The 19,929-nt window shown below is 45.8% G+C and overlaps 1 non-coding gene across 1 annotated transcript; it reads left to right on the plus strand.

Annotated features, from left to right (window-relative positions):
* The first annotated feature begins 19,357 nt into the window (after positions 1 to 19,357).
* Positions 19,358 to 19,485, plus strand: LOC134381400 (small nucleolar RNA SNORA18). Its single transcript, XR_010023990.1, has one exon. It is a non-coding gene; the product is annotated as a small nucleolar RNA SNORA18 (small nucleolar RNA).
* The last annotated feature ends 444 nt before the right edge of the window (positions 19,486 to 19,929 follow it).

Here is a 19,929-nt window from a genome sequence, read left to right on the forward strand (position 1 = left end):
AGCAGAAATTTTTTCTCATGGTCTTGGAGCCAGAAGACCAACAATAAGGTGTCGGCAGGACCATGCTCCCCGTGGAGATGCCAGGGAAGCACCTGCTCAGGCCTCCCCTAGCTTCTGGTGGTTCCTTGGCTTGTGGCAGCATAATGGGCTTGCAACGTGGCCTTCTCCTGGTGTGCATGTTTATCTCTTCATATGACGTTCTGTTTACACTGACACCACTCACGTGGGGTTGTGGCCCCACCCTGCTCCAGCACAGCCTCATCTTCACTAATTACATTTAGGACAACCCTATTTTCAAATGAGGCCACATACTGAGGTACTGGGGGGCCAGGAATTTAACATATGAATTTGTGGGGAACATAATTCAGCCATGACACTTATATGTTATTCTCTTTATTTTTCACTTGCTGAAAGAATTATTAATGATAGATTTTAAATCAACTTTGTAATTTCATCCATTTAAGCACTATGCATTCTGAATCAATATTACTGGGTGTATACAAGTGCAAGTATTTTTCTGTTATGTGAATTTTCTTTATTGTTGTATATGTACATTTTCCCTTAAAATAATTTCTTATTCATCACTAATAATAAAAGCTTAAACAATGGTTTTGTCAGTACCCTTTAGCCAAAACTCATGATCACACTGGTAGTCAAAGAAAGCTGGCTATGCTGAATCAAAGCAAATTGAATACGTGCTGGAGGACTGTGGATTACATCAGGCGGAGGATGTTTGAAAGGATTTATTCTCACACTTGGTCTTGTGTTTGGTGGTTTTGGTGAGTGTTCCAGGAAGCCAGGCTTTGGTATGGATTGGTTGTTCTCAGGTCATGAATATAATTCTCTGGGAATCCTAAAAGTTCTTATCTAGAAGGCAGAAAAAAGTGAGTGGAGCTAAAACTAACTGGTAAAGCAGCAGCAGTGGTCATAATGGGGAGAGGAAGGGGATGTCTGATCATTTTTGTGGTTTGGAGGTGAGCTCCAGAACGTAGAGCATCGATTTGAGTAACTTTCAGTAGAAAAGAAAACATGTCTGACATCCTCAAAGAGGAAAAATAGGGTGGAAGCTTTTGTATGAATGACCCACAAATCCCCGAAAGCCTTTTCTACTTTTCACAGGTATCCTTTCCACTTCTAGACTTCAAGCACTAGCTAGGGAAGAGGAAAAAATCCCATCATACTGCAGTGTTTTATCAAAGAGCAAACAATATCCAATCCCTCTCCATTATTTTCCATGCTGACTCACATTTTCATAGCACTCCATAGGGTACAGTGACGTGACAATCATTTGTATCCCATTTAAACCTTCTCCCTCATCATTCATTACCTCTTGTCACAAAATGAAGAAAGTTAAGTACAGGGAGCACAGAGTTTTGTAAACTATGTAGCTCATAATAATGGAATCACTCAAGTTCGAAGCCTTCATCTGTGCTTAACATGCATTGGGCACTGTAGAAACTTTTAAATTTAGAACACTGGAAGGCAAATATAATTAGTCAATTTTACAAACAGGACATCAAATTTTACAAAAAAAAAAAAAAAAAAACCGAACAAAAAAACAAGCAACCAAAAAACCTCCTAAGGTTATAACAGCATTCCTTTTATATGACATGGGAAAGGCATGGTATGGTAAACTAAAACAGATCAGTGGTTAGAGACAGGGGATTGGGGTGCAAATGGACACAGGGGTGTTCTTTTGGGGCAGTGGATGTTCTCTACCTTTGCTGCAGTGGTGTAAACTTGGCTGCATTCTGTTCATGCCCCTAAGCTTTCTGTGATGCAGAGCTTAAGAACTGTGAGCCAGAATACTAGGTAAAAGAAATTTCTAAGCAGCAAGACATTCAGCCAGCTGCATGGCTATTTGTGACAGCCTGTTCTGAGTTATGGCAGAAAAGGCGTGACATAAAGCCAGAATTTATAATTCAAAAGAAAGCAGAAGGCAAGAAATTGGGAAACTCCCATAAAGAGTGAGAAAGTCTGTTTAGGAGGAAAGCAAGGCTGTAGTCCGAGGGACAGTTGGCTGACATCAGAACAGAGAAAGGGATTGTCAAGAGCATGGAACAAAGACCTTGAAGGTATTTCACAGAACGTTGAGGCTGCCCCTTCCATCACAGGCCCAGGGGCCTAGGGAGACAGAATGGTTTCAGAGAACAGGCCCCAGGTGCCCTCCATGGATTGGATGCCCAGGAGCACCTTGGGATGCTGCTTCCCACACCCCGGCTGCCCTGGCTGTAGCTAAATTGGCCCTGGGTACTGCTGGACCTGCAGCTTTGGAAGATACGAGCTGAAACCGTGGTGGTGTCCACGTCATGTTAGGTCTGCAGGCTTGCAGAGTGCCAGAGCTGTGGAAGCTTGGGAACCTCCACCCTAATTTCAAAGGATGTATGGGAAAGCCCGGGCATGCAGGAGGAGATTTGTCACAGGGGTGGAGTGACTGTGGACAGCTTTTGCTAGAGCAATACTGAACAGAAATGTGGGGTTGGAGTTGCAGCAGAGACTCCCCAACAGGGCCACACCCAGTAGTTGTGGGAGCAGGACTGCCATGGAGACCACAGACTTGTAGAGCTACCAGAGTGGGACACCAGCCTGGAAGAGCTGAAGCATGGCCTGACACCAGGAAAGCTGTAGGAGTGGGGCTGCCTGATGACTTGGGGACCCAACCCCCACACCAGCATGCAGAGGATGTCACATATGAAGTGAAGGGCAGTTATTTGCCAGCTTTGACATTTGATGCCTGCACTGCTGGGTTTGGGGCATGCTTAGGACCTGTTACCCCTTTCCTCTGGCCTATTTCTCCCTTTTTGAACAGGAATCACCATTGTGTCTTGGCAGCAGATAACTTGTTTTGATTCCATGGTGGGACTTTGGAATTTTGAGCTGGGAGAAGTTAAGACAAGTGGCCCTTGTGGCTGTTTCCTAACTTCAGACTGGGTGCCACACAGGGTCTGAGGAGGCACAACTCCTTCCCCAGCCCTGCATTTCTTCCAGAGAAGCATCCTAAGGTGGTATGAAAAGTCTCACTTCATGCTCATATAGTGTATTAATCCATTTCTGTTGCTTCTAATAGAATACCTGAAACTTGGTAGTTTATGAAGAAAGAAATTTATTCCCTAGTTTCAGAGGGTGGGAAGTCCAAAGTCCAGGGAGCACATCTGGTGAGGACCTTCTTTGGTGGTGACTCTACAGGGATGCAGGGTGTCACATTGTGTCAGGGGTGACTTCAGAGGAGGGCATGGTGGCTGAGTAAGGGAACAGACACCAGTGATGCCCTAACTGAGCCACCTGGGTCTGAACGTGAGGGGCCCATTCCTGGAAGAATTCTAGAGCACAGAAGGGGCTCCAGCATCATACCTCCTGTCATGTCCAGCTGCCAACACTCAGAAACTTAGGCTCCTGGTTCTCAGGTTTTTAAGTGGAATGTGAGGGCTCAGAAAGGTCCCTTCCCCACCAGGACAGCTGAAGCTCCTGTCCTGCTGGACAGGTGAAGGACGGAGGGTATCCTTCCACCAAAAGAGGTGGATGTGAGAACAGTTCATTCTCTGAGGTTGAAATGGAAGTGGGCCTGTCATGAGATTTGTGTATGAATCTAGGTATGCATGTCTCTCTTGAGACTGGATGTCAAATAAGTATTTTGTGGTGTTCTCCTGTGTAACAGGTTATGTTCTACATCTGCAGTGAACAAAATAGACAAAATATTCCCAGTATATTAGATACCTATTAAGGAGTGGAGCTCATTTCAGGGATAAAAATGTCTCCATGTTATAAAATGCAAATATCCTCATATTTCACAATGATGATGACAGATTAGGCTTTGCTGAGAACTGGTAGAAGTGAGAGACACATTACCACATGTGGCAGTAACAACTGATTCTCTACAGTGGAATAATAAATTTCCTCCTATCGACTCCATGTACAATAATTAACTTATTGAAGGTTTACATGTGAAGGAGAAACTACAACACTCTTAGAAGTTGCAGCAAGTGTTTTAATAACTTCTGCTGAATAAAATTATGAGGCCATGTTTCCGATGAGGTTCCTGCACCAGGTTCCAAAAGACCAGCCTAAAAATCAAAATGGAGTCACTCCCTGCTAAGTTCCATGTCATCAAATCTAAACCAAGTTGTGGTCTGTCCTGAGAAATCAGAAGAGAGAAGTAACAGCCAGTTTCCCAAACAGGTCAATTTAATCTTCAATACGTATAAGCATGAAGTTCCGTCTGTAATTCCTACACAAAAAGGAGAGCCAGAAGTAACCTGATGCTAAATCGTAAGTTATTTTTCTATTCTATCTCTCATCCTCACCTTACAATGACCAACCTATCTTTTGCTCTTTGTTTCTGCTTTCTTCAGTCTTTTCTGTTCATAAAACCAACCTCCTCTGCTTGGCTCACTGGAACTTACTGTTTTTCATGGAATGACCTGTTACCTGATTGTAGAATCACAATGAAATCTTTAACAAAATTTGTTGTAATTTTGTACTTTGACACTTCAGAACAGGGAGAGTTTTGTTATATAAGAAAAAACAGTATGCTACAAAGTAAGAGATTGAGAAATTCAATTCTATTTAAATTAATAGCTTGTTAAAGTGTAGAATAAAGGGAGTGCAAAGATAAATCACTATCTCTGAGAAAATATTTGCAGTGCCTACAAATGAAAAACATTAGTGTCCAGAGTATATAAAGAAATCATAAGAAACCAATAAACATACAAATGAATTAAAAGAAAATAACTGATAAATATTTTGTAGGAGACAAAAGACCATATGTGAAAAATGCTCCATCTTATTGGTAATTAATAAAAAGCAATATAAAAATCACAAGGAAATCACTGCCACTAAGGGTGGGCCAGGCCAGGTGTACACCAGAGACCCACTGGTCAGGACTGCCTCAGAGCTGCCCCGGCCTGGTCTGGCACTAAATGACCCCCTGGCCTAGCCTACTTGGTGCTAAGGGCCTCCGTATCCAGGCCTACTATTCAGGGCCTGCTTTCCACTAAGGGCCCCCTTCTTCTAAGGGCCTGCTAGGCCTGCCCCAAGTGCCTCCTTGGCCTGGCCTGGTCCCTCTGGGGTCCCCCTGGCCTGGAAGTCCTGCCCTAAGTGCTTCCTTGGCCTGGTCCGGCACTAAGGGGACCCCTGGATGTCCTGCCCTTAGTGCCCCCATGGTCTGACCTGCCTCTAGGGACCCTCTAGACTGGCCTGATCTGCTCTTAGGGTCCCCCTGACTTAGCTTGGCCTGCCACTAGGGCTCCCCTGGCCAGGCAAGCCTATCCCAAGTAACCCCTTGCTTGGTCTGGCCTACTAAGGAATCCCTGTCCCTGCCTGGCCTGTCCCTAGGGCTCCGCTAGCCTGGTCTAGCCTATCCTTAGGAATCTTCAGGCCTGGCCTGACCTGGCTCTATGGGCCACCTCTGTCCTGGCCTGAACTGGAGCTAAAGGCCCCCTTGCCTGGGCTTGCCTTCCACTATGTGTCCACCATGGCCTGACCTGCTCCTAGGGCCCCTGTGCCCTTGCCTGATACTAAGTGCTGCTCTGGCCAGGTATTCTGCGAAGGGCCTTCTACCACTAAGGGCTGGCCTGGCCTATCCTGCCCAAGGAACCCCCTTGCTTGGCCTGCCATGTGGCCCCCCTTTACTGGTCCCCCACTAGCAGACCACTGCCATAAGGGCCATCCTGCTGCTAAGGGCACCCCTGCCACTAAGTGCCCCCTTGACTGGACTCTCCAGGGACCCCTTGGCCTGTCTTGGTGCTAAGAGCCCCCCTGACCTGGCCTAGCCTGCCTCTAAGGCGCCCTGGCCTTGCCTGGCCTGTTCTTCCACTAAGGGCACCCCTGTACTGGCAGGCCTGCCCTAAGTGCTTCCTTGGCCTGCCTTGGCACTAAGGGGCCCCTTGGCTGGTCTGGCACTAATGGCCCCCCTGACCTGGCTTGACCCTAGGACCCCTTGGCCTAGCCTGCCCAAGGGACCAATTGTACTGGTCTTCTCCTATGGGCCCCAAAGTCTGGACTACTGGTAAGGGCACCCTGTTGCTTTTTCTTTTCTTTTCTTTTCTTTTCTTTTTTGTTTGTTTGTTGTTGTTTTTGTTTGTTTGTTTGTTTGTTTTTGTTTTCCTTTCTTTTTTTCTGGCTTGTTTTTCCCTTTTTTTTTTTTTTTTTTTTTTTTTTTACTATTTTTCTTACTGTATTTTTGGGGGGGTGTGGTTGCATTTTTTGTTTTTTATATTTTTCTGTCCCCTTTTTTTAGTTTTCTCCTTTTTTTTTTGGTTCTCTCTTTTTTTTTTTTTTTTTTTGGTTTTCTTTTTTATTTGTTTTCTCCTTTTCATTGGGGTTTTGTTCTATTTGGGTTTTTTATGGGGGCTTTCTTCTTTTTGTTAGGGTTTTCTTTTATTTGTTGGGGTTTTTCTTCTCTTTGTTAGGGTTTTCTTCTTGGGGGGGTTCTTTCTTTTTGGAGATTTTTCTTTGTTTTATTGGGGGGTGTTTCTTCTTTTCATTAGGGTTTTGTTCTTTTCATTGCAGATTTGTTCTTTTTGTTGGGGTTTTGTTCTTTTGTTGGTGTTTTCTTATTTGGGGGATTCTTCTTTTGAGGGCTTTCTTCCTTTTGCTGAGGTTTTTCATTTTGTTATGGGTTTCTTATTTTTGTTGGGGTTTTCTTCTTTTGGAGGATTTTTCTACTTTTTATTTGGGTTTTCTTCTTTTTGGGGTGGGTTTATTTTCTGAGAGTTTTTTCTTTTCATTGTGGTTTACTTCTTATCACTGGGCTTTTCTTTTTGTTGGGGTTTTCTTCCTTTTGGGGGGTTTTGTTCTTTTTAGGAGGTTTCTGCTTTTTATTTGGGTTTTCTTATTTTAGGGAGATTTTTCTTCCCTTGCGGTTATCTTTGTTGGGGTTATCTTTTGGAATTTTTTCTTCTTTTGGGGGGTTTTTCTTCATGTTGGGGTTTTCTTCTTTTTTGGAGTTTTCTTCCTTTTGGGGTGTTTTCTTATTCTTTTGAGTGTTTTCTTCATGTTTTGGGTGTTTTTTTCTTCTTTTGGGTGTTTTCTACTTTTGGGTGTTTTCTTTATTTGGGGGTGTTTTCTTCCTCTTTTGGATGTTTTCTTTCTCTTTTGTGTGTTTTCTTCTGTTTGGGGTTTTCTTCCTGTATTAGTCCGTTTTGTGTTGCTATAACAGAAATACCTGAGCCTGGGTAATTTATAAAGGAAAGAGGTTTATTTGGCTTACGATTCTGGAACAGCTGCATCTGGCACAGGCCTCAGGCTGCTTCTACTCATGGTGGAAGGTGGCAGGGAGCCAGCGGGTACAAGCAGATCACATGGCAAGAGGAAGCAAGAGAGAGAGAGAAGGTGCCAGGATCTTTTTAAGCAACGAGCTCTTGTGGGAACTCACTCATTAATCCCCCTTCCCCCGGGGAGAGCATTAACCCATTCATGAGGGATCCGCCCCCATGACTCAATCAGTTTCTAACACTGCCACATTGGGGATCAACTTTCCATGTGAGTTTTGGAGGGGACAACACATCCAAACTCCATCACTTCCCTTTTGGATGTTTTTTTCTTCTCTTGGGTATTTTCTTTCCTGGGTATTTTCTTCTTCTTTTGGGTGTTTCCTTCCTTTTTGGGGTTTTCTTCCTTTTTTCAGTGTTTTCTTCTTAGATGTTTTCTTCCCTTTCTGGGTGTTTTCTTCTTCTTTTGAGTGTTTTCTTCCTTTGGGGGGTTTTCTTCCTTTTTTCAGTGTTTTCTTCTTAGATGTTTTCTTCCCTTTCTGGGTGTTTTCTTCTTCTTCTGGGTGTTTTCTTCTTTTTCTGGGTGTTTTCTTCCTCTTTTGGGTGTTTCTTCTGCTTTTGGGTGTTTTCTTCCTTTTGGGGGTTTTCTTCCTTTTTTCAGGGTTTTCTTCTTAGATGTTTTCTTCCCTTTCTGGGTGTTTTCTTCTTCTTCTGGGTGTTTTCTTCTTTTTCTGGGTGTTTTCTTCCTCTTTTGGGTGTTTTCTTCCTTTTGGGGGTTTTCTTCCTTTTTTCAGTGTTTTCTTCTTAGGTGTTTTCTTCCCTTTTTGGCTGTTTTCTTCCCTTTTGAGGTGTTTTCTCCCTTTTGGGGTATTTTCTTCCTTTCATGGGTGTTTTGTTCTTCTTTGGGCATTTTCACCTTTTGAGTGTTTTCTCCTTCTTGGTGTTTTCCTCTTTTATTTTTCCTAAATTTTTTTCTTTTCTGTCCCAATTTCTTGGCCAGCTCCATCTTCACATGCTGCACTGACTGCAGTGCACTGCTGTCCTCCAGGTTCTAATTGGCCTTGATGGAGAGAAGAAATCAGTGGCCACCTGATGCAGCTGGAGATCCAAGGCACAGGGAAGGGGGCACAGGGCACTGGCTCACAGGTGCCTTCCCAGGTACAATTTCATATGAGGTCTCCACCACCCCACTTTACAGGTGGGGAAACAAAGGCCCAAGGGGTGAGTGTGGAGGGCAGGCAGGCAGGGTGGGTGGCACACCAGCCTGATGAACACAGTCTACAGCTTCTAGAGCTCATTAGCCTGGGACAGGATGCAGCTGGTGGTGGCATTGTGGTGCTGTGCACCCTCCAGCACCTCCCTGGGCTGCTTGCCTCAGAGCCCAGAAGCCCACCCCAGCTCCAGCAGTTGCTCCTCCTGCTCCCAGTCCAGGTGGCTGAGACCCTTGTTGGCCTTTACTTGAGCCTGGAGTTAACCCGCCAGGCTCTCCAGCTGCTTCTGAAGCTGCCTAGCCTCTGCTTGTAGTCACCATTCTTCCTCTCTGGACCCTTCTGGAGGCTCCAGGGGTGGAGGCTCAGCTGAGAAAGGAATTGTATGATAAGGGTCTCTGGCCTCTGGGGTTGCAAAAATTCTCTTTTCAACCCACACCTCCTAATTCAGGCTCCTCACCCCAGACCATGGCTTCCTGGCTAATTATTCCTCATGCCCAGATGATGTCAATCATTCAAACCACTTTCAAATAAAGTTCTTCACATTCTTGTGCTCAAGACAACTGTGAGTGGCTGACAATGGGCACTCCACCCCACTTTGCAGACAGGGACACTGAGACTCAGATGAGCAGACTTGCCGTCTGCTGGTGCACACCTCTTTCTCTTCCCCCCACCTGCCCCCAGGCCACGAGCCCCAGCTTACCTGTCCACCTGCTTACATTGGCCAAGCAGGTCTCTGGCTTCTGGACCTGACTCAGGCCATGCTCCTCCCTTGAAGTGTGCATCTTTCCCAGAGCACAGGGGCGTGAGCCATGGAGGGAGCGGCTGCAGAATGGACAGGCTGCCGCTTTCCTCTCTATCCCCACCCCCATAGAACCAAAACCCTGGGCTACAGCCTCTCACTTGTTGCGGCAGGAGCTCGGATATCTCGAGCTTTTTCATCTGGAGCTGTAGGCCACCTTCTCCATTACAAGAACCTGCAGCTTCCCCTTCAGTTGGGACTGGTGACACTTGATCCTCATAGTTGTTCCTATGGCCAGAGGTGGTGGAGAATGGAAAGAATGAGGAACAAAAAGGGCCACTTTGGTGATCAACACACTGGCTTTGACATACAACCAGAGGACCATGGCATGAAAAGAGGACCCCAGGAATCATGAGTCACAAGTGCCAGTCCAGAGAGTGGACATGAATTGCCTGAGGCCACACATGAGTCACTGGCACAGCTGGGGCCAGGGCTTGGCTCTGCACGTGTCCAAACCTGTGCATCCACATCATCATGCTCACCTGTACCCTCCCACCTCCCACCACCTTACCCGTGTTGAGGCCCTCAGACCCGCCATCCACTGTCCCCTCCTATCTGTTGTACTCCAAGTGGAGGTGGAGAGCATCTTGCTCTTATCGAGTCATGGTAGGACTGCAAATACAGAAAGGTGGAGTCAGGATTCAGCAGGGAGAAGATGTAGTCGGGGCACACTAACACGGACACCCACAGTAACCATTCAGCAGTAACATTTCCTCCCCCTGAATCACACTTGACATCTTTTTCAAGGCATTTCCAAGCCCATGTTCTCAGTTGGTTTTACTAAGAATTCAGTAAGTGTGGAAGAGGCAGGGAAAGAGATCTGATTTACACCTGGCTGACAGAGGCCCAGGGATATCAGGTCATGTTGCAATTGTTATGACTATAGTCACCACTGTTTGACTCTGTATTGAGTGCATCACCAGCACCATGCTAACAATCCATTGAATCCTTATAACCACTATAGGAGGGAGTTACTATTATTATCTCCATTTTGCTGATGAAATACAAAGTATTACAGGTTAAGTGCTAAGATGTGAACATCCAGATCTGTCTAATTCTCTAAGCCCATTTTGCCCCCTGGGGGTGGAGGTGAAAGTGTGAGGGCAGGTGCCTGGGCTCACCCTCTCAGCCTCCTTCTGCCATGCAGAGACAATGGTCAGATTCAACTGCAGCTCTTTTATCTGCACTCACATGAGCACAGGCAGCTCACCAGATGTTCACACTCCCCTGGAATGACAGAGGTCAAGATGGAGCCCAAAGCACTCCCCCAAAGGCCTGCCAAGGCACCAGGTTGAGGGAGGAAGGGCGCCCAGATTTGTACCTGCTTTCTGCCAGAAAGCATGGTGAACATTGGCCAGGGCTCTCTGTAACTGTGCCTTTTTGAACATTAAGACATCAGTAGTCCAAAACTGAGCCTTTGAGAGAAAAGCCAAACAGGTGCTGAGAGTGGGAAAGGAAGGTTCTCTGGGGGATGTTAGGAATGCCATGCAGTCCACTCACCTGCAGTTGTTCCTGCAGGAAGTTCAGCTGCTGACACCTACTCTTCTGCTATAGGAAGAGGAGAGAAACATCTCTTACTGGAGAGGCAGAGATGCAACAGCAAGGGACAAGCTCCCAGATTGTCACCAATGGCCAGGACAGGCCCACCAGTGAGACCAGACTCTCAGGGACCTGGTGGAAATGAGGGTGGGGTGCAGGAGGTGAGCCTTCTCAAGGTTGGGAGTGGGCAAGACAAGCCTGTGGCCTCTCTATCTGAGTCTTTCCCCAAACCCATCAGCCATGGAATGAGCGAACAAAAAAATCATGTTCCTCTTTCGAGTTGATCCAGAGTTTCTTGGTGCCATTTTTTCTGTGTGGAGAGTCACAGGAAGGTGACTGAGGTTGTCCCCCTCAGCTCCATTCCCCAGACCAGAGTGGTGGGCAGGGGACAGGAATGGATTTTTAAGGAAAAGCTCACAGATCCTATAGGGACACAAATTGACAAACTCTCTTCAAACTTCCAAGAAAAGAGAATTTGGGTCTTTGTTAGTTTTCACTCACAGCTACAGAGCTGAATGTCTGGATCTGGATTCTCTTTAAAGGACAACCACAGAAACCTCTAGAAACAGAGGCTGAGAAAGGAAAGACCACCCTTCTCCCAGCTTGTGATTCACAAGGGTGCATGTATTCACCACGAAACCACACACTATGGGACTGGGACTGTTCTTAATAGCAGGGATCCAGGAATGGAAAGGACAGGCAAGCTCCCTGTCTCCCTGATGTTTCAAGTGCACCTAGAAATCTTTCATTCTTAGGGCAGAAAGGGACCTTTGACACCCTCTAATTCTATCTCAGGACACTCAAGCCCAGGCAGGAGAGGTGGCTTGTCCAAAACCAAAGACAAAGCAAAGCAGGAACTAAGTCAGGGTGGGAACACAGGGCTTCTGACAATAGTCAGCCTAGTGTTTCCAGCAGGGGGACATCCCAGGGCACATGTGATGAGGACTCAAGCAGGGGTGTCTGAAGAGAGTGGGCGGACAGGGCAGCAACACAAAAAGCCATGCTGCATGGTCTGGGGTCCATCCCACTGAGACCTAGGCCCCCCAGTACCCCACTCTCCCTTGGCACCAGGGATCCCCAGCCCTTTTCTTCAGAGCTCCAAGGGGAAATTGGAGCCCAGGATTGGCAGCATGGAATCAGGGGGTCCCACTGGACTCTTACCAATTCCTGGATCATGCTCCTTTTCTATGTAGCTGGAGTACCGGGCTACTGCCAGATCTAGGCACTGGCTCTGAGGTGCATGCAGAGAGGAGGACTTGGAGGGGAGTTGGGGGAAAGGTAGAGAGAACAACCATTAGGGGTGGGGGTGGTGGCTGTCTCAGCTGGCAGCAGGCACCCAGCTCCTACCACGGGGGGTGGTCAGGGGGCTGGCCCGCAGGGCACTTACCTCCAGCTCCTTAATGTAAACTGAAGTCTCAAAGGACTCCCCACTGATGTATGATGTGGGCTAGAAGACATGAGAGTGCACATGCAGATGCTCTGTCCCCCTCAACGGCTGAGCCCTCTGACATCCTTTCTTCCCCATCACTTGGCAAAGGTCTCTTTCCTGCCCAACCTGGACCATGCCCTCCTCCTCTAGCCCCTTTGTGCCCACTTCTCAAGGTCTCTGTCCCCCATCATCCCTCCCCTCCTGAGCAGCTCTTCTCCTGTACTTTTTTTTTTTTTTTTTAGCGCTGGTGGCCAGTACAGGGATTGAGCCCTGGACCTTGGTGCTATCTACATCCTCCTGTGCTTCCTGCAGCAGGATCCAACGAGAGCCAAGCTCATGGTCCATCTTTGTGTGCACAGCTTCAAGGGAGAAAACTCAGAGAAGAGTCCTAAATCATATCCCTAGCCGAGGGAGAGGCAGGATTCAAACCCAGACTTCTTAACCAGTTCCTGACACTCTTCCGTGATTGTTACCATTACCCCCTACTGCCTCTTGAGCCCCCTGTTCCCAGGAGCCTGACCAGCCAAGACTCACCTCTTGAAGTGACTGGCACACCCCAGAAGTGGTGGACTCAGGACTACTGCCAATTTTGATGTTTTTCTTTTCTTCTGGAGAACCACCAGGGCTGTTTCTCTGTTGGTAATCTCTTAACTGTGAAAAGGAAAAGCAATGATATTCAGATCTATAAGCCGTTATACTTGTATCCTACTTTACAGTTTTCACAAAATAGTCTTACTTATCCCATCTGATTTAATGCCACCAACAACCCTATAAGGTGGTGTAATGATGACTAAATGGCTGAAGAAATGGAGTCATAACATGACTTTAAAGAGGCAATAGTGGAAGTTAACTTCAGTCTTCTGGAGCTTTGTCATGGATCAGCAGCTGCCAGGTGGCAAAATACAAATCAGACATTGGGGTCCACTCTTACAGAGCTGTAAGAACTGCACACCAGTACTTCTAAAATGTTTATGTCAATGTATCCTAATGGCAGAAGTCAGTGAGGGTGCACTCCTAGGGATCTAGGGACCTAACAGAAAGAGGACAACCCAAGCCTCATTTCAGAGAGAAGTCTATTACAATCTTACAAATCTAGGCAAATGTCTCCCCTAAGTATATTAATAGGTTTTTCCTCTCTCAAAAGAATCAAGCAAATCTGATGCTTCAGAAAGATGCCCCTATGAATCCTGTGGCACCACAGATTGAAATAATCTGGGCAAGATTCAAGCTGTGAAGTTCAGTTGCCCAGGATTTGTTCCACAGAAGATAAGCACATCTCCCTCCAGAGAGCACTGACTGAAAGGTGCTCTGGTCCCAGAATCCTAGGGAATTCTAATGTGAGATACAGACTCAGAAATGAAATGTGAAGTGTCTCTAGAGAGTAGAAACCTGGGAGAAAACCAAACCAAACCCCTTCTCCCAATTGTCATCCAGAGAGATTGTCAACATTTCGAGCTCCCTGGTGTAGTGTAGGATTTTCAGGTCGTCAATGTCTAAGTGAGTAAGGGAGCCAGAAACCTCTCGGTCCTGGGTCCCCTAGTCCCATGTACCCTTCCAAATGGAAACTTGTGCTATGACCAGAGAAGCCAGAAAGAGGATAAAAACACTTAGGGGACTGGGTTGTCAGGTCAAAGGCCGGGCTCCAGGCAGTAATGACAGGGAGCGCCTGGTGAGGGCAGGGACTGAGCTGCTGAGGGGGCAGGGAAAGCTGAGAAGACTTTGGTGAGGGGAGTCAAGAGGTACAGAAGGGCAAGCCCTGTGTGCCTCAGAAGTGACACAGAGTCTTGCCCCCGTCCTGTGGTCAGAGGGGCCTTGGGCTGAGTCTGGGCCTGCAATCCAACATGCTATACCTTTTTCTCGGTCACAGCCAATTTCCTCTGTCAGGCTTCCTCTGACATCTTGGGTCAGGGAAAAGGAAAGGCGGGCCACATCACCACCATCCAAGCGCTGCGGAATCACGTCCTTCAGCTAAGGGCACTGATGTGCAACTGAGCCAGAGCTGGTGGAGCAGGGCAGTATTAGGCAACACTCAAGTGGGTGTGGCCTCAATGCTCACAGCCCATTGGTGGAAGAGAAAGATGAAACTAATGGGGGCATGGCCAGAACTCAGAGAAGGGTGGAGTCACAATGAAAGCTGTGATTGCTGGGCCTGCCCACCCCAGAGAGGGGCCCGCTCAGGGAAAGGAGTGGGGCTCTTGCTTGGTGCCCATGCAGCTCCTGTGTGACCCTTCATGGCAGCTGTCACAGAATTCGAGGCACCCAGCAGAGCAGAGAAGCTGCTCTCCAGCCCCCACCCTGGACCCTCCTGTGCCAGTTCAACGCCTGACCCAGGGGCCTCAGGCCCAAGGTCTCAGGAGGTGGATGAGGAATGAACAGCAGGGGAGAGTGTATCACTTCCCAGCCCCTTTCCAGACTCCTCACAGCTCTGCCTCAGATTTTCTCATCCCAGAAACCACCTCCAGAGACCCCCGTCCAGTCCTCCACATGCTTCCCTACTCTCCCCCTTCCTTGAGGAGCGCGTCACTGATCCTGGGAGTATAGCTGCCCCCTCCCAGCTGGGTCCCATCCAGGTCACTCCTGCTTGCCAGCTGCTCCTCCTCTCACACCCCACAACACCCGCCTCCTCCCAGCACGGGCTCTGGGTCCCATCAGCCTTTCCCCTCTGTTTTAGTCCATTTGTGTTGTTATAATAGAAATGACTGAGACTACTGATGTCACACATCTTTTGATGTGCTTATTGGCCATTTGCATATATTTCTTTAGAAAACTATGTATTCAGATTTTTTGCAAATTTAAAAAAATGGAATATTTATCTTTTTATTTCAAGTTGTAATCTTTTTTTTATATATTCTGGATACAAGCTCCTTATAAGATACAAGATCTGTAAAATTTTTCTCCAATCCTGCAGTTTTCTTTTCACTTTCTTTCTTTCATTTTTCTTTTCACTTTCTCAATGACATTCTTTGAACCGCAAAAGTTTTTAATTTTGATGATGTTCAGTTTATCCATTTTTTTTTCATTGCTTGTGCTTTTGATGTCATGCCTAGAAAACCATTGCCTAATCTAAGATCATGAAGATTTACACTTACGTGTTCTGAGAGTATTATAGTTTTAGCTCCCACCAGTCTGGTCTTGAGGTGTCCGAGGGTGATAGAATTTGGATGTGTTGTCTCCTCCAAAACTCGTGTGGAAATCTGATCCCCAATGTGGCAGTGCTGGCAGCTGTTTGAGTCATAGGGGCAGATACCTCATGAATGGATTAATGCTCTCTCTGCAGGGTGGGGGTAGTGACTGAGTTCCCACTCTATTAGTTCCTGTGAGAGCTGGTTGTTTAAAAGACCCTGGCACTTCTCTTCCCTCTCCTCTTGCTTCCTCTTGCCATGTGATCTGCTTGTACCCCCTGGCTGCCTGCCACTTTCCGCCATGAGTAGAAGCAGCCTGAGGCCCATGCCAGATGCAGCTGTCCCAGAATCGTAAGCCAAATAAACCTCTTTCCTTTATAAATTACCCAGTCTCAGGTATTTCTGTTATAGTAACACAAAGTGGACTAAAACACCAAGTGTCCATGAACTGATGAGTGAATAAACCAAATGTGGGATATCCATGTAAATAAACATTATTCAGTCATAAAAAGCATTGAAGTACTGACACATGCTACAACTTCGCATGAACCTTGAAAACATTATGCTAAGTGAAAGAGGCCAGTCACAAAGGACCCCTTAATGTATGATACCCTTTTTATTAAATGCCCAAAATGAGATTTGTAGGAAAATAAAGTAGATTAATGGTTGCCTAGGGAGGGGATGGAATGATTAGGGACGATGGCTAAGGGATGTAGTTTTGGAGTAATGATAGTGTTCCACAATTGCTGTGATGATTGCAAAACTCTGAGTGTACTAAAATCCATCGAATCACACACTTTAAATGGGTGAATTGTATAGCATGTACATTATATCTCAATAAAAGCTGTCAAAAAGCAAATGTGCCATGATTTCAACTTCTCATTAGGATATAGATGTTGCAACAGCCCTATCCTCAACACAATGACCAGGAAAAAGCCAGATAAACTATAAAAATCCTATTTTTGAAGGCATAACAGAGTTGTGGAAACAGTAATTTGATGAACTTGAATTTCATAAAGAGAGAATTCTAGGGCAGTGCTTTTGCTAATTCTCAGTAGGGACTGATGATCACACTTGGCCCACGTGGGGGACAGAGAAACCAGGGAAGTATTGGTTGGTCACTCACGGTTGGTGCCGGCATGAGAGATCACACAACTCGAGAAGCATCGACTGATGTCTGGGGGGTCCCAATAGTCTCAACCCTCCCCATCGTCTTACTGGGTTCTTGACTGCACCACAGGAAAGAATTCAAGAGTGGAGTCACAGGACAAAGTGAGAACAGGTTCAATGGAACAAAGAAGGAATACAGATTTGACACATAGAGAGAGACATTGATATTTTGGTCAATGATGGACTGCATAGATGACTGGTCTTTATTTAACTTTTAATAATTAAGGATTTAACTCTGTTAAAATACCTCTTATCTCCGTGTGTCTGTCCTCAAGTGTAGTCACAGCACCACTGCAAGTTAGAGACAGAGCACTCATCTCACCCTGCTCGTGTAGCTATGGTTCACCACAATTTCCCTTTATTTTGAGTCTACTTTCCTTTTTAATTTTTTTTTTCATCTAACAACATCTTCCTCTTTCACAGTTCTCGCTTTACCTCCAAAGCTCATTGTTTCGGTTCCTTCTTGGAGTCCTTCCATTCTTCTGCCTGCTCTTGGCTGGCTGCTCTCCAGGACTGAACAGCTTCTGTCCTGGAAGTTCCCCGCACTTTTCTCCTTGATGGACTTGACTTCATCCCCCACTTTAGATGAGCTCCACCTAAGTAACTTCCAAAGAAAGGCTGGATGAGAAGTAAAGTGTTTGAGTCCCTGGATGTCTGACCTGTCTTATTCAGTCATCATACTTATTTAATATCTGCTGTGGATATTGGAATTGCTCCAAATTACTCTCTCCCAGAATTCTGAAGACATTCTTAACTGTGTTCCTTTAACGGTGGTCTGTTTTTCTCTTTTGGAGTTTTCAAGTTTTTCTTTTTGGCTGTGTCCTGAAATTCCATAATTATGTATCTTTGTCTGTCTTTGTTTTTTAAATGTATTGTGCTGGACTGTTAGAAAATTATGTTTAGTCTGGAGGTTCATGTCTTTTAGTTCTGAGAAATTTTCTTGTGATTATTTCATGGTAATTGTTCCCCTGACATTTTTATGCTCTCTTCACCTAGAACTCCTGTTTCTCAATGGTTTGACCACCAGATTTACCTCCTAGGTCTTTTGTCTTCTCTGTTTTATTTCTCCCTGTCTTGTTTCTCTCTTCTAGGACAACCTCTTTACCTATTGTTATGGACTGAATGTTTGTATCCTCTTCAAATTCACAGGTTGAAGCTTGCCATGGTTTGAATTGTTCCCCTCAAAACATGTGCTGGAAACAATCCCCAATGCAACAGTTTTAAGAAGTAGGGACTTATGAGGTGATTAGGACATGAGTACTCTGCCCTCATGAATGGATTAATGACATTACTGCAGGAGTGGGTTCCTTATAAAAGGACAAATTCAACTTCCTTCTCTCTCTCTCTCTCTCTCTCTCTCTCCCCTTCTCCTCCCCCCCACATACACACCCACCTCTGCCCTTCTGCCATGGGATGACACAGCAAGAAGGCCCTCACCAGACATTGGCCCCTTGATCTTGTACTTCCCAGCTTCCAGAACTGTGAGCCCACAAATTTTTGTTTATTATAATATACATCACCCAGTCTGTGGTGCTCTGTTATAGCAGCAAAAATGGACTAAAACCAAGCCTTAATCCTCAAGGTGATGCTATTTGGAGGGGGGCAGCATATGGGAGGTAATTAGGTTCAAATTAGGTCATGAGGTTGGAGACCCCATGATGAGATTAGTGTTCTTATAAGAAGAGGAAGAGACTAGAGCTCTCTCTTTCCACCACATAAAGCTATAGCAAGAAGGTGACCATGCGTAAGCCAAGAAGAGGGTCTTCACCAGACACTGAATCCATGGCGCCATAATCCTGGACTACCCGGCCTCCATAACTCTGAGAATAAATGTCTATTGTTTGAGCCACCCAGTCTATGGTATTTTGATACAGCAGCCTAAGCAGACTAGGACACTTGTCATCCAGCATTTTTAAGTCAACTTAAAAAAAATTGGCAGATTCAGTTCCAGAATGGCCCTGTGAGGAGCTCCCCAGACCTACTTCTCAGTGAAACAACCTTAATTGATAAAAATTGTTTTTAAAAATCAACCATTTAAAGTCTCTGGAAGTTGTCCAGGAGGCTTACAGAAAATGGGAAACATTTATTCAAGAAAATACACTAGATTTTGATAAGGACCAAAAGTTTCTGAGACACTTGAGCCACAACTCCCTCCAGCCTAGATCAGCATGATGGAAGCCTCACTTCAGGAAGGCATGGCCAAGAATGCAAGAGGACCTTCCCCCCAACTGTCAGTCAAAGACCACAGGATCCCCCTTTAGAAATACACCCCCAGTGTTACTCACTCACTTCAAGCTCCATGTTTCAGGAACTAAATTCCAGGCAAGGGCCACTGAAAGGTCAATGGCTCCATTTCCTAACCCATTCCTCACTCAAGGCAAAGGCTAAAACCTAGGCATGGCAGGGTGAGAATTCTAGAAGCCTGATCACACTTGCACTACCTTGCTCATAGGGCAGAAGTTCCACGCAGAAATGGGAAAGTGGAGAAGACCAAAGGCTACAATCCCCAATCAGCACTCTACCTGTAAAGCAGGGGTGTCATTCTGAGAGAAATGGGCCACTGCCCTGTACCAGTTCCAGAGAAGTGGCTCAGAGGTTTTCCCCAGGAGAAAAGGCAGGTCATAAGAACAGAGTTCTGAAGCTCTCCTGAAGAGAACTGACTTATTTGAAACAGGTGTGGGGAAGTTGAAGCCTAAGCAGACTCTCCAAAACAGGAGAGACTTTGGCAGTCAGTCATGAAGGAGCGGCTGCCAGCTCCGTGAGAGCAGCAAGCGAGGCCATAGGTCAGCTAGATTACAGAGAGTCAAGGGAGAGAGACCACTGACAAGAGCCTTCCTGGAACCAGCACAAACTTCAAAGTATGGCCTCAAAAATTGCCCCTGCTCTATCCTGATGGGACTTTTCCTATAGCTGTACATCACTGGAAATGCCTAACAGAGTAAATCTGTGGTTTTGCTTTACTCGCAGGATAATTTTTAGATCTGCGGGTAGGAACTACAAGACAGTTGGTAAAAGTATGAAAGATGCAATTTTTTTTTTAAGCTTGGGTATTGGCATGTCTCACAGATCTGCACTGGTCTTGAAAATGATAGCTTAGGAATAAATATGATTTGAACTCTTCATACTAGAGAAGGTGTCAGAAATTGAGAACAAGGCAGATCCATCTACTTTTAAAATGGCCATAAAGTAAGGGGCTTAAAGAAATAAGATCCCAAAGATTCTTGGTGGAGAATTTTTGAAGTTGTCATCAGTAGGTCCATATTCAAGTGGAGATAACAGCCCAAATAAAAGAATTATGGTCTGAAAGAAGAACTATGGATTAAGCATCACTTCTTTTAAAAAGTGCTGTCTTGAAGATAAATCTTGAGCGAAGCTTTAGACCTTGATGGGCAGCGGAAGAAATCATAACATGTGAAATTCCATGGATCAAAATTTATCAACTTTAAATAAT

The sequence above is a fragment of the Cynocephalus volans genome, chromosome 6 (assembly GCF_027409185.1).
Source record: "Cynocephalus volans isolate mCynVol1 chromosome 6, mCynVol1.pri, whole genome shotgun sequence".
In the NCBI taxonomy this organism is placed as follows: Eukaryota; Metazoa; Chordata; class Mammalia; order Dermoptera; family Cynocephalidae; genus Cynocephalus; species Cynocephalus volans.